Here is a 15,327-nt window from a genome sequence, read left to right as displayed (position 1 = left end):
TATGTTGAATCTAGAAAACATAGTATAGATGACCTTATTTACAAAATAGAATAGAGACACAGATGTGAGAACAAACCTATGGTCACTTAAATGGGGAAAGGGAGTAGGGTGGAATGAATTTGGAGATTGGGATTGATTTATGTACACTATCGATACTTTGTATAAAATAGATAATAATAACATAGTGTATAGCTCATGGAACCCTACTTTGTACTCTTTGGTGATCTAAGTGGGAAGGAAACCCCCAAAAGAGAAGATATATGTATACATATGGCTTATTCACTTTGCTGTGCAGTAGAAACTAACACAAATTGTAAAGCGACTATACTCTAATAAAAATTAATTTTAAAAAGATAAAGAAACCATGAAACCTTTTCACCAGTAGCCAAATGGAAGTTTAGCTAATATGATGTACAGTATATAGTAAAAGGTAGATGTTTCCTTCGGTATGTCTTGTTTGTGATGTTTGCCAAATTAACTGGTGTTATCCTAGTGAATTTATTCCATTTTTATAAATAACCTACATCACATTAAAAAAAGTGCTCAGTGCATGGTCACTATTTTTATTTGTGGCAGTCACTGATGTTATTTATTTATTCATTCAGTTTATTTTCCATGAATAAAATTCATTCATGAATTTATTATTCATTAATGAAATGCATTTTAAAATATCATGATTATCTTCTATGCTTGAAATACCATTCAAGGCACTGCACTGGTGAAGCAGATAGAAATGTTTTCCCTTGCAGAATTCCGGATCCAGTGGGAGATAAAGAGAAACAACTGGCAATTTGTGGGACAATCACTATGATTAGGCTTGACCTTTGACTCATCATCTCCCCTATAGAGTCAGTCACAAAATCCTTTCTAAAGAAAGTAAAGAAATATTTTCTTTATAGTGTTTCTAAGGCTCCCCTTTGTAGTCCTCTGACACCTCCCTTATCCTGTACTTTGTCACTTTCTGCCTATCGTCACAACAGCCTTCACATTAGTGTCCATGCCCATAGTATTTTTTCCTTCACTCTCTTCCTCTTTGACCACATTAATCCTCTTTAAACACTGCTTTCATCATGTCACTGCCTTGTTCAGTAACTCAAATAACTCATTTGTTACTCTTCTGTCAAGTCCAAAGTTATCTGCTAACTTACCAGACCCACCCACCATTTGTCCCCAGCTCTATGTAATTATGTTTTCCACTTCTCACAGTAGAGCAGCTGCTGTAGGAGGAAGGAATCTGTGTGCCAGAGACACTAAATCTCACCTCCAGACTTCTTACCATTCTCATAGAAATGGCTTCTTTTGAGTGAGAGATATTGTATAGCTGTTTTACAATTTATCTCTAATTCTTGAAAAAGTGAGACTCTTAGTAGATATCATTATCCTGATTTACACATCAGGAGAAGGAACTTACCCATGTCAAGCCAGGATCCAAACTCACCTCTGTTTCACCTCAAATTTCTTCTCTGTTCCTTGTACCTCTACCCCATGCTGTACTCTATATTACACTCTATACTTCATTTGGTCCAGAATGTCCTCATTCTCATTCTGTTAATCTAAAACCTTAAATTCTCTCCATGATGTAAGTGCAAGTTCAAGTCCTATCTCTTTCAGAAAATCTCTAATTCTTCCTGCCTTTGTTAACGCAAGGCTTCCCTGATAGCTCAGTTGGTAAAGAATCCACCTGCAATGCAGGAAACCCTGGTTTGATTCCTGTGTTGGGAAGACCCGCTAGAGAAGGGATAGGCTACCCACTCCAGTATCCTGGCCTGGAGAATTCCATGAACTGTATAGTCCATTGAGTCACAAAGAGTCAGACACAACTGAGTGACTTTCACTTTTACTTTGTTACTGTTGACTAAAAAAGATGCACATATTGAGAGTTGCGAGTTAAGTTTTATTTGGGGCAAAATGAGGACTGTAGCCCGGGAGGTAGCACATCAGATAGCTCTGAGAGACTGCTCCAAAGCAGCAGTGAGAGAAGGTCAATATATAAGGTTTTGGTGAAGGGGAAATTCAATACCATTAAGCACTCATTTTATAAAAGCTTTTTTGTTAGTCATGAGGAGCTGATGTCACCCTGGATTTAGTGCTTCTCTAGATATGAGAAGATGCAAGGACTGAGATCATAAAATTTGTTCCTAAGAACATCCAACTATCTAAAGACCTGTCCCACTGGAGCACAGAGCCTCACTCCACCCGGAACTCCCTTAGGGGTTGTTGAAGGTCAATAGCTATAGCAGCATGGAGCTCTCGATAGAAGCAGATGGCAAATGCCTTTGTTGTTCAGTCATTGACAATGTTCTTGGTAAGTGCCAGTTTGTAGTTGACACCCTAAAAAAACCACTAATTCCCTGAAAAGTTTCTTCAAAGCATTTGTGAAAGCCAAGTAAGGGAGGTGAGGGTTGCAAAGTACAGAATAAGATCATGCACAGTTCTTTGACTGGCTGGTAATGAGGAAACTGGGTGGTGTCACAGGTGTTAACTATAGTCTTTAGGCTCCAGGAGGACTGGGGCTCTGTTCTCAAGGTCATCAAGTAGTTGGTGGGGTGTTTTCACATTGGCAAAACAACTTGGGAAATTTGCATCAAATACTATTATCTAGGATCTTCAGAAAGAAACTACAGCTGAGGGTATGAGGCAAAACTTGTCCTAGGAAGGCCTCGTAAGATCCTGCTCCATTACACCTTCATTGATTTCCTTCATCTTTGAACTCCTGCACGGTTCACCATCAATACCACTGTGTTGCTAGCATTTCCCATTGCACTGTGTTCCGTGGTTCTATATATGCCAGTCTTATTCCCCTAGCTGCATTGTAAGTGCCTTAAGAGCAAGCACTTTGTCTTACTTTAAAATGCCTCAGATGAGTTGCAATTTTTCTGAGCATCAGTCGGTATGAAATACATGCTTGTTTGATAGGACCATTTGTCATGCTTAGCCTTTGAGTTATCTTGGTATCTTAGACCCAGATGGGCAAGACAGAAAGAAGTCAAGAGTAAACTTTCATTCAGTTAAAAAAAATATTAAGACACTCTATAAGAAATGCAGAGGCTTCCCAGGTGGCACAATGGTAAAGAATCTGCCTGCCAGTGCAGGAGACGGGGGTTTGATCCCTGGGTCAGGAACATCCCCTGGAGAAGGAAATGTCAACCTGCACCAGTATTCTTGCCTGAAAAATTCCATGGACAGAGGAGCCTGGTGGGCTACCGTCCATGGGGTCTGAGTGACTGAGTACACACGTAAGAGCATATAAGAGATATGAGAAATACAGTAAGAGAGTATTTGTATGAAATAAAATAGAAAAATAAACTGATCACAATTGCTGGGAATATGACTTAAAACATACGACATAATAATAGAGGGAGGGTCTGCTTCCTGGCAGTCAAAGGCAAAAATGGAAACCTCTCTTACAAAATCCAGTGTCAATGTGATGAAAAACAAATCAATTGCTCATAAACAGTAAATCTATTTTTGGTATCAAGACCAGACAGAAATTTCTCCCCAAGGAAAAGATAAGAGGAAATTGGGTAGATTAGTGAATAACATTCTGGCCAACATTGTAACAGTAGTTACAGTAAAGAATTTCATAGGAATTTTTCTAATAATGACCCTGAGTCCAGCTAGTGACATCATAGCAATGAAGTAAAAAACAGTAAGAACATTGGGGTACATGTGTCTCTTTCAATTCTGGTTTCCTCGGTGTGTATGTCCAGAAGTGGGATTGCTGGGTTGTATGGCAGTTCTATTTCCAGATTGTTAAGGAATCTCCACACTGTTCTCCATGGTGGCTGTATTAGTTTGCATTCCCACCAACAGTGTAAGAGGGTTCCCTTTTCTCCACACCCTCTCCAGCATTTATTGCTTGTAGACTTTTGGATCGCAGCCATTCTGACTGGCGTGAAATGGTACCTCATAGTGGTTTTGATTTGCATTTCTCTGATAATGAGTGATGTTGAGCATCTTTTCATGTGTTTGTTAGCTATCTGTATTTCTTCTTTGGAGAAATGTCTGTTTAGTTCTTTGGCCCATTTTTTGATTGGGTCATTTATTTTTCTGGTATTGAGCTACATGATGAGTTGCTTGTATATTTTTGAGATTAGTTGTTTGTCAGTTGCTTCATTTGCTATTATTTTCTCCCATTCTTAAGGCTGTCTTTTCACCTTGCTTATAATTTCCTTCGTTGTGCAAAAGCTTTTACATTTAATTAGGTCTCATTTGTTTATTTTTGCTTTTATTTCCATTACTCTGGGAGGTGGGTCACAGAGGATCCTGCTGTGATTTATGTCAGAGAATGTTTGGCCTGTGCATTCCTCTAGGAATTTTATAGTTTCTGGTCTTACATTTAGATCTTTAATCCATTTTGAGTTTATTTTTGTGTATGGTGTTAGAAAGTTTTCGTTTCATTCTTTTATAGGTGGTTGACCAGTTATCCCAGCACCACTTGTTAAAGAGATTGTCTTTTCTCTAGTGTATATTCTTGCTTCTTTTGTCAACGATAAGGTGTCCATAGGTGCATGGATTTTCTCTCTCGGCTTTCTATTTTGTTGCATTGATCTATATGTCTGTCTTTGTGCCAGTACCATACTGTCTTGATGACTGTAACTTTATAGTATAGTCTAAAGTTAGGCAGGTTGATTCTTCCAGTTCCATTCTTCTTTCTCAAGATTGCTTTGGCTACTTGAGGTTTTATGTATTTCCATACAAATTGTGAAATTATTTGTTCTAGTTCTGTGAAAAATACCATTGGTAGCTTGATAGGGATTGCATTGAATCTATAGATTGCTTTGAGTAGTATACTCATTTTCACTGTATTGAGTTTTCTGATCCATGAGCATGGTATATTTCTCCATTGATTTGTGTCATCTTTGATTTCCCTCATCAGTGTTTTATAGTTTTCTATATATAGGTCTTTTGTTTCTGTAGGTAGATTTATTCCTAAGTATTTTATTCTTTTCATTGCATTGGTGAATGGACTTGTTTCCTTAATTTCTCTTTGTTTTCTCATTGTTAGTGTATAGGAATGCAAGGGATTTCTGTGGGATAATTTTATATCCTGCAACTTTACTATATTCATTGATTAGCTCTAGTAATTTTTTGGTGGTGTCTTTAGGATTTTCTATGTAGAGGATCATGTCATCTGCAAACAGTGAGAGTTTTACAACAGCTAGGACATGGAAGCAACCTAGAGGTCCATCGGCTGGATGGATAAGACGAATGGATAAGAAAGCTGTGGTACATATACTCAATGGAATATTACTCAGCTATTAAAAAGAACACATTTGAATCAGTTCTAATGAGGTAGATGAAACTGGAGCCTATTATACAGAATGAAGTAAGTCAGAAAGAAAAAGAGCAGTAGAGTATATTAATGCATATATATGGAATTTACAAAAATGGTAACAATGACCCTACATATGAGACAGCAAAAGAGGCACAGATACAAAGAACAGACTTTTGGACTCTGTGAGAGAAGGCGAGGGTGAGATGATTTGAGAGAATAGCATTGAAACATGTATATTACCATATATGAAATAGATCACCAGTCCAAGTTCGATGCATGAAACAGAGCACTGAAAGCCAGTGCACTGGGTCAACCCTGAGGGATGGGATGGGGAGGCAGGTGGGAGGGGGGTTCAGGATGGGGGACACATGTACACCCATGGCTGATTCATGTCAGTGTATGGCAAAAACCACTACAATATTGTAAAGTAATTAGCCTCCAATTAAATAAATAAAATAATTTTTAAAAATAGTAAGAAATAATTTTCACATGGCAAGCAGGGAAATTGCTGTGGCTTTACCCCCCAAAACTCTTATCCAGTAGAAGGGCTAAGGATCTAACTGTTAGAGAAGATGCTGTCCAGGTGAATACTCTAGAGGTCTTGAGGCTTATATATAGAAGTTGGGGGATAGCATGCATCCAGTGGGATCAGGTATGGTAGATCTCACCTGTTTTTCCAGATAGGTGTTGTTCTCTTCATTCTCCTGGGAACTGTGTCTGGAGTTTTGGTAGAAATTCAGACTGTAATTGGGGTAGATTCTCTCTGATGAAAACTAGGCAGAGTGTCAGAGCCACACCATTTTCATTTTGGCTAGAAACATAAGACTGATCAAGAATTGTGGGTTAGCACTGCCATGCGCACAGAGATAGGGCAGAAATGGTGAAGGATGTGGGATTAGCTGGATGGATTTGTTTATGTGCTGATTCACTCAAATCAGGATATATGAAATGTAGGATTAGTGAGATGGGGCTAAAAACATGAATGCTGGGACTTTGTTCTTATTGACTTGTGGATGGTTCTCAGCATGTATAACAGAATCACTTAGAGGTGCTTATCAGCATGCACACTCCTGTGCCCCAACCAGGTCCATCTAGGACCTACTGAGTCAGTAGCTTTGGCATAGGTCTTGGGGAGCTGCATGCTTTAAAAACTCCCAAGTGATTGTCAAATAGGCTAAGATTTAAGAACCAATGATTTAGGGACCAAGTTGGGTTGAATCTACAGGTTGCAGGTATAAGTATCTGTCCTTAGAAAGTCCTTAGACTGACTTTGAGCTGACATTAGACACAGAGTAATTTTAGTGAGACTTAGAGGATTGGATCCCATTAAATTTTTTATGAAACATAGGATGATGAAGTGGTTTGGAACAAGTCATTGAGTTTAAAAAAAGGATTTTTATGAGAAAAGTACAGACAGGGAAATTGAGACGTTCTCTTAATAATGGGAGAAGGTACAAATTTAATGAATGGGGAAGTTTTAATATGAGCTAGCAGCACTTCCTGCCATGTACCTTCAAAGGAAGCAGCTCTAAGAGCATCTTAGAAGTTTTATTTTGGGAGAAGGGGAATCTAGAGTGGTTCTACAAGCAGCTAGGGAAATGATAACTTGGCGGAAGATGAAAACAGAACAATAGGCTGCCATCATAAGCAGAATGTCTGGGCACTCTTACCCCAGAAACTTCTCCTGGGTTCTGGATACACTTTGCCAGCATGAGCACAAAGATCTGGGGCATACAGTGCACATTATCCTTGGTCTTGACAGGTGAGGGGAAAGTATGACAGGCTTTGTTTGCATTAGCCTCAAAAATAGGTGTTTTGACTGCAGGTTTATGCAGCTGTCGTTCGTGATGAGGGGCTCGCCCACGCTGCTGCTTGTTGTGTTATTGTTTCATTTGTTTGTTGTAGTGATTTTAAATAGAGAAAGAAAGGAAATGGGGAAAAGGTTTGAACCAAAGCAATCAGGCAGCTTCAATAATGAAAAGCTACCCAAGCATTTGCCATAGGAAATCTATGCAATCCCACCGCTAATGCTACTCTCGCTATAGGGATTCATCAAGCCAATTTTATCAGCTCAGCAGGGTTCAGAGCCTTTCTTCTCTGAAGAGAAAAAAAGAGAATTATCACCAGGGTAATGAAACACACCCCTCCCACGTTTATGGAGTGTTTTATTAAAAGCATGTTGCTTTGGTCTCACATACCAGTTGCAACAAGTGAGTATAAAATGCCAGAACAGTTCTCAAGGGAAATGCTTTCCTTTTTGCTAATTTAAAATTCCTCAAAGACCATGCAGTCAGGTGTGATGTTAATATTTGGGATCTTTGCTACCTGCGATTTTTATAAAGGGGTTCGTCAGTGCAGTATTGCAAAGGATCAGCAGAGTTTGGGAACCACCTGACCAAGGTGGCTCTTCACCATGACCTTCTTTCAGGAAGGTCATTTTAGCGACATTTTTAGCATTCTGCACTTCCTGATATCCCAGACCCTCAAGCTTATTTTCTTATATGGTTAATCATTGGTGAATTCTAATTAATGAACAGACCAGGAGCATTGTGCTTACTGATGTTGCTAATAATCATCATTTTTTCTATCTTAAGCTTTTATTTTGCCTGTGACATGTTCACAATTTACTTAGTTTAAACTTTTAACCCAACAGTACTGTTTGTACATCTCACCATTAGTTCCATCCAATTAGCATTTCGCTCTCCAGCTCATCTCCATCCTAAGTCTTCCAAAACTTTAGGGCTTATGTTAAGTTCTAGGGCAATTAACTCCTATCACACCATGTAGTCTAGCAGAGGAGATAGATTTGTAAAGAAGTAATTCTAATACAGTATGGTAAGGATGATAATAGAGTTGTTTGAAGAGCGAAGTGTAATTGAGAAAAGTGATATTTGAGTTGGATCATAAAAAATTGAATGGAAATTCACCAGACTGTGTAGAGACAGGTACTCATGCCAGGGAGAGACCTGCAAGTTACAAGGGAACAGTTATGGAATAGCAGAGTGTTTGGGATGCTCAGAGAATGACTGGTAGCTTCAAGCCAGTGAGGTGTGGATTGACAGACAAAAGATGAAGCCATAACTCAGACAGTAAAACAATCTGTCTGCAATGCAGGAGACTTGGAATTCAATCCCTCAGTTGGGAAAAGCCCCTAGAGAAGGGAATGACAATCCACTCCAGTATTCTTGCCTGGAGAATTCCATGGACAGAAGAGCCCGAGGGGTTACAGTCCATGGGATCACAAAAGAATCAGACATGACTGAGCAATTAACACTAGGTTTCACACAGTTGGGCTTGAACTTTTTTTCTGTGAATATTAACAGCCATTGGGCTTTCAATTAGGGAGACCATATTTTGAGGAGCATTTTAGAAAGATGACAGTGGCAGAAATATGCAAAATTATTTGAAGTGAACCAAACTAGAGTCAAGGAGATCAGCTAAGAGGCTATGGCAATAGTTCTGAAAATAGCTGAGGCCAAGTTTTTTTAGCTGAGGCCTAAATACAAATTAGGCCAAGTTTGATCTTTGCTCAAGAGAACTTGGTAGTCAGCAGTCTGAAGCAGAGAAGAGGAAAGGGAAGAAAACACAGGAATCTGAGCTTTCTAACTTGGGATATTGGTTGGGGCTGTGTCAGTTTAGATAAGGAACATGTGACTATGTTCCTGAGTTATATTTTAAGGACAAGAAATTATTAAGTTCAGTTTTGGAATAATGAGTTCCAAGTACCCTGGATATCCAAGTGGAGATGTCTAGTATTTAGTTAGATGAAGGGGCCTGGAGCTTAGAAAGAAAGTTTTGACAGGAGACCTGGATTGAAAATGTGGGGACTTCTTATTGGCCTGCCTGAATCATGACTTTATAATGCTATTAATAAGCCTATTCATGCAGCTTCATTACATAGATGGCTCCTTGCGAGGTTCTACTCTCATAAATCTTAACTATTTTTATAACTTGTGCTGCTGAGTCAAATCTACTCTAGGCTATACTTGTATTTCTGTATTTTTTTCACCCTAAATGAAATGGAGACTTGTCTATTTAGCTTTGTTTCCAATATCATACTATTGAGTATTCAACAAGGTAAAGTGGAGAAAATTTGGACTTAGGGGTCTGGTAATCACCAGGGCTTTTCATAAAAGTTTCAGTTCTTCTGCCTGGAGCAGTAGGATTAAAATCCTTCTCCCCCATAAGTTAGATTTAGCTCAGTGACCAACTCTTAGCTCCTGGAATGTGAGTAGGCAGACCATGTCATTTCTAGGCAGAAGCTATAAGATTTACTTTACAAATTAGCACATCTGCAGTCTTAGAGACAGGATTCCTTGTCTGCTAGGGTCCCTGAGTGACTATAATAAGCAGAGTTCCCCTACATGACCCACTTTAGACAGGTAGTATGAGTGAATAATAAAATTTCCTGCCTTAAGCCACTGAGCTTGTTTTTCTCAAAGTATAAACTAACCAGTCTAACTAACTAGACATGAGCATAAGCCCTGGCTCTGTTACTAATTAACTTAACTCTTACACAACTTGTCTGAAGAGCAAGTTCTTCATTTCTGAAATAAGAATAATAATATTGAGGTTGTGAGAGCTCCATAAAGTACCTTATAAATTGTAGCCGTTCATTACATTGCAGCTTTTATTATCTTTATAGATAGTTCCTCATTTTTAGCATACTGATTTTGTAATACCGTATGGTCATTTCCCTCTCAGATTTGTTGGACTCAGGCATCTTAAATATGTTTTTTGTTTATCTGAGTTGTGGCTACAGTAGGGGAACAAGAAGGGGACGAGGACAGGACCAGTCTGGCCATGCCAGCATAGATCATCTCATGGGTATGCCGTTGATTAATGGTTTATCATTAGTGTTGTGCAGACAGTTCACCTGCAGTCTCCCCAAATTTTTCATCTTGTCTATGAAGATGAAGAGATTTTTTTTCAAAAGTACCATAAAAAGTACATATAAAGTACCAAGTCAGTCTCTTGCTGAGATTGCATCTGAGATAATCCCATAGACTTCTTGAAGATTTATAAACTGTTTAGTGATATCCCAGCTCTTTTCAAGCTAAACAAAAACAAGCTTATTTTTGTGTGTGTTCTGAAATACACAAATAGTTTCTTAACTATTCTGTTTACTTCCAGTGTTATCTTACACCAAAACTTGTTATTTGATTGCCATCAAAATTATCTACCAGGATCTGATTATCAGCTTATATCATCTCCCTTATTTAAAACTCTCCAGAGATGAGTGATTTCTCCTTATCCCTGGGATCAGGAGATCCCCTGCATTAGGGCAGAAACCCACTCTAGTACTTTTGCCTGGAGAATCCCATTGACAGAGGCACCTGGAGATCTACAGTCCATAGGGTCACAAATGGTCAGACGCAACAGAAAGGACTTAGCATGCACTCAGTGGTCCCATAGGATCACTGCCTACAGGATACAATTTATGGAAGCTTTTTATTCATTTGAATATCAACAGGAAATCTAAATCTACCTTCAGAGAGGCATATAATAGACCCTTGATTTATGTGGTTGACAAAACTCTTAGAAAGCAGAAAAAGAGATTATCAGAATTGCATCCCATAAATTTATTTTGAAAAACATAAATTGGTAATATAAGGGAGATGGCAACTGGGACAAAATAGTCTTGGCAAACATAGAGATAATAGAACTGGAGAAAAAAAGAGTGTGAATAAGGTAAATGTAGTTCTAGAATAGTAGAAAGAATTACCTTGAAACTTAGGTTTGAAGCATATAAAAGGAAGTATCATTTCCTGTGATTATGTGCTCAGGCTATAAATCCTATTTTTTCCAGGTATGGTAGGGGCTAGAAATATATTCAGAGACTAAACAGGTTTAGATAGATTTACAAATGCATCACTAATAATTCTATGTAGGGAAGGACAGATGACAGGAAAACAAATATGGTATTTGAAGGAAACTTTGGGTCACTCTATTTTCTAAAAGGGAACTTAGATGGTTCAGAAGCTTGGCCAAGGTTAGCCATTTCTTTGTCCTAATATTGTATCATCACAATTTAATTTAAAAATTTAAGAAGGAGGCATGGACTTCTATTCTCCTTAAAGCATACTAGAGATTGTTGGAAGTCATAGGTCTGAAAATATTCAATTACAAATGTGCATGTTTTTTAAAATAATCTGTCCTTCAGTTGGGGTGACAGTAGCTGTCAGTACATCCCTTCCCTAGGTGGCTAAATTAATTGGGGAAGGGAAGAATTTGTGTACTGAAGCCGAGATTCACACAAGATACAGTGCCCATTTCCTGCAGCCCTGGCAGCACCCTGCGGTGGCCCCTGTTCTACCTGTGTGATGGCCTTTCAGAAAGGACAAATGGTTCCTCTTAGGAGAAAAGATTTAACTGGCAATTAAAGAGACATCCTAGGTTGAAAAAAAAGTGACTATAACTTCATAATTTTATTTTCCTAGCATCTGTTCTATTCAAGCCAAGCCTACTGTGGTGATCTTCATGGAGACAATTCAGTGGTTTCCTAGCAACCAAGTTTCCTGTGGTTTCCTTGGTTATAAGCAACGACATAACTCTTGTGGGCAACTTCAAAAGCTCAGAAGAAAACTCTCCTTCTAAAGAATGAGGTTCCAAAAAATTCAGGTTACTGCTCACTGTGTCACTGTGTTTATAAGGAAGAGCTCTTTCCCCATGGACATTAATAACTCCAATAAATGATTATATGGAAATTACAAAGTAAAATGTTAGATTGTACATTGTTTTCATGGTATGCCTCCTAAATTTTTTCTAAATTAGGATACTTTTCCTATCACTTCTAATTGACTACTATCCATAGACATACCCAGCAGATGAAACTTCAGTTCAGTTCAGTTTCTCAGTCATGTCCGACTCTTTGCGAGCCCATGAACTGCAGCACGCCAGGCCTCCCTGTCCGTCACCAACTACCGGAGTCTACCCAAACCCATGTCCATCGAGTTGGTGATGCCATCCAACTATCTCATCCTCTGTCATCCCCTTCTCCTCCTGCCCTCAATCTTTCCCAGCATCGGGGTCTTTTCAAATGAGTCAGCTCTTCACATCAGGTGGCCAAAGTATTGGAGTTTCAGCTTCAGCATCAGTCCTTCCAATGAATATTCAGGACCGATTTAGGATTGACTGGCTGGATCTCCTTGCAGTCCAAGGGACTCTCAAGAGTCTTCTCCCACACCACAGTTCAAAAGCATCAATTCTTTGGTGCTCAGCTTTCTTTATAGTCCAACTCTCACATCCATACACGACTACTGGAAAAGCCATAGCTTTGACTACGTGGACCTTTGTTGGCAAAGTAATGTTTCTGCTTTTTAATATGCTGTCTAGTTTGGTCATAACTTTTCTTCCAAGGAGCAAGCGTCTTTACCATCTGCAGTGATTTTGGAGCCTTAAAAAATAAAGTCTGTCACTGTTTCCATTGTTTCCCCATTTATTTGCCATGAAGTGATGGGACCGGATGCCATGATCTTAGTTTTCTGAATGTTGAGTTTTAAGCCAACTTTTTAACTCTCTTCTTTCACTTTCATCAAGAGGCTCTTATAGTTCTTCTTCACTTTCTGCCATAAGGGTGGTGTCATCTGCATATCTAAGGTTATTGATATTTGCTCCCAGCAATCTTGATTCCAGTTTGTGCTTCATCCAGCCCAGGGTTTCTTATGATGCGCTTTACATATAAGTTAAATAAGCAGGGTGACAATATACAGCCTTGACTTACTCTTCCGGAACCAGTCTTTTGTTCCATGTCCAGTTCTAACTGTTGCTTCCTGACCTGTATACAGATTTCTTTGCATATTCTCTGTTTATTCTTTCAGATATTTATCATGGACCTACTATGTATTTGTCTGTGTGTTAAGTGCTCATAGTACAATGGTAAATAATGTAAACATGATTCCTAACTCAAAGAGCTTGAAAAAATGAAGTTACTGGGAATTATAAATGAATTAAATGAAAGTACAAACAAAGGGGTTTCCAGGTGGCGCAGTGGTAAAGAATCTGCCTGCCAATGCAGAAGTGCAAGAGATGCGGGTTCAATCCCTGAATCAGGAAGTTCCCCTGGAGGAGGAAATGGCAGCCTATTTCAATATTATTGCCTGGAAAATTCCATGGGCAGAGGAGCCTGGCAGACCACAGCCCATGGGTTACAAAGAGTCCGACACGACTGAGCATGCCTGCACGTATGTACAAACAAAAATAAAAATGTAACTTTGATCAGAACTATAAAGAGAGGATACACAATGTGATGAGTTTAACAAGGACATCTGTTCTGATTCAGGGGTCAGGGAAAATCTCTCAGAAGTAACATTTGAGCTAAGAAATGAAGGGTTGAAGGGTTGGATAGGCATGAGGAAAGAAAAGATGGATGGAAATAGTATAGACAGAGAAAAGAACATGTGTGAAGGACCTGTGAGAATTGAGAGTAGCCCAAAAAAGTCCAGGGAGACTGGAATTGAGAAAGTAGAAGTGAGCCTAGAACAGGAGGAGATTTCAGTCAAGAAAGATCCAAAGATCCCTTAACTAGTCTTCTTGGCCACATTCATCACTTAGGAGAAACAATTTAGAAAAAGTTTGGGAACTTTGCACATCAGATGAGATCAGATCAGTCACTCAGTTGTGTCCGACTCTTTGCAACCCCATGAATCGCAGCACGCCAGGCCTCCCTGTCCATCACCAACTCCCCGTGTTCGCTCAGACTCACGTCCATTGAGTCAGTGATGCCATCCAGCCACCTCATCCTCTGTTGTCCCCTTCTCCTCTTGCCCCCAATCCCTCCCAGCATCAGAGTCTTTTCCAATGAGTCAACTCTTCGCATGAGGTGGCCAAAGTACTGGAATTTCAGCTTTAGCATCATTCCTTCCAAAGAAATCCCAGGGCTGATCTCCTTCAGAATGGACTGGTTGGATCTCCTTGCAGTCCAAGGGACTCTCAAGAGTCTTCTCCAACACCACAGTTCAAAAGCATCAATTCTTTGGTGCTCACCCTTCTTCACAGTCCAACTCTTACATCCATACATGACCACAGGAAAAACCGTAGCCTTGACTAGATGGACCTTTGTTGGCAAAGTAATGTCTGCTTCTCAATGTGCTATCTATGTTGGTCATAACTTTCCTTCCAAGGAGTAAGCATCTTTTAATTTCATGGCTGCAATCGCTATCTGCAGTGATTTTGGAGCCCAGAAAAATAAAGTCTGACACTGTTTCCACTGTTTCCGCATCTATTTCCCATGAAGTGATGGGACCAGATGCCATGATCTTCATTTTCTGAATGTTGAGCTTTAAGGCAACTTTTTCATTCTCCACTTTCACTTTCATCAAGAGGCTTTTGAGTTCCTCTTCACTTTCTGCCATAAGGGTGGTGTCATCTGCACATCTGAGGTTATTGATACTTCTTCCGGCAATCTTGATTCCAGCTTGTGCTTCTTCCAGTCCAGCGTTTCTCATGATGTACTCTGCATATAAGTTAAATAAGCAGGGTGACAATATACAGCCTTGACGTACTCCTTTTCCTATTTGGAATGAGTCTGTTGTTCTATGTCCAGTTCTAACTGTTACTTCCTGACCTGCATACAAATTTCTCAAGAGGCAGATGAGGTGGTCTGGTATTCCCATCTCTTTCAGAATTTCCCACAGTTTATTGTGATCCACACAGTCAAAGGCTTTGGCATAGTCAATAAAGCAGAAATAGATATTTTTCTGGAACTCTCTTGCTTTTTCCATGATCCAGCGGATGTTGGCAATTTGATCTCTGGTTCCTCTGCCTTTTCTAAAACCAGCTTGAACATCAGGAAGTTCACGGTTCACATATTGCTGAAGCCTGGCTTGGAGAATTTTGAGCATTACTTTACTAGCATGTGATTGAGGAATAGGGACAGTAAATAACATACCCTGGTTGGCATAATAGCAGTGAAGCTGAGTTTAGGATCTAGGATGTTCTTGGGTTTTAAAAGCTGTGCTTTCTTTTTTCAGTATAATATATCATATTTCTAATCTTCTGTACTGTAGTTTAGGTCAAAGTGTCTTTTCGTCAATATGCCCTTTCTATAT

At 39.3% G+C, this 15,327-nt stretch overlaps 1 protein-coding gene across 2 annotated transcripts in view; it reads left to right on the top strand.

Moving 5' to 3' along the window:
* Positions 1-15,327, top strand: part of PDE4B (phosphodiesterase 4B) — a 538,741-nt gene that overhangs the window by 207,167 nt on the left and 316,247 nt on the right. The window lies entirely within an intron of this gene.

Source organism: Bos indicus x Bos taurus, chromosome 3, assembly GCF_003369695.1.
Source record: "Bos indicus x Bos taurus breed Angus x Brahman F1 hybrid chromosome 3, Bos_hybrid_MaternalHap_v2.0, whole genome shotgun sequence".
Classification (NCBI taxonomy): domain Eukaryota; kingdom Metazoa; phylum Chordata; class Mammalia; order Artiodactyla; family Bovidae; genus Bos; species Bos indicus x Bos taurus.
The sequence above is the reverse complement of the archived record's forward strand: the minus strand, read 5'-3'. Positions and strand labels throughout refer to the sequence as shown.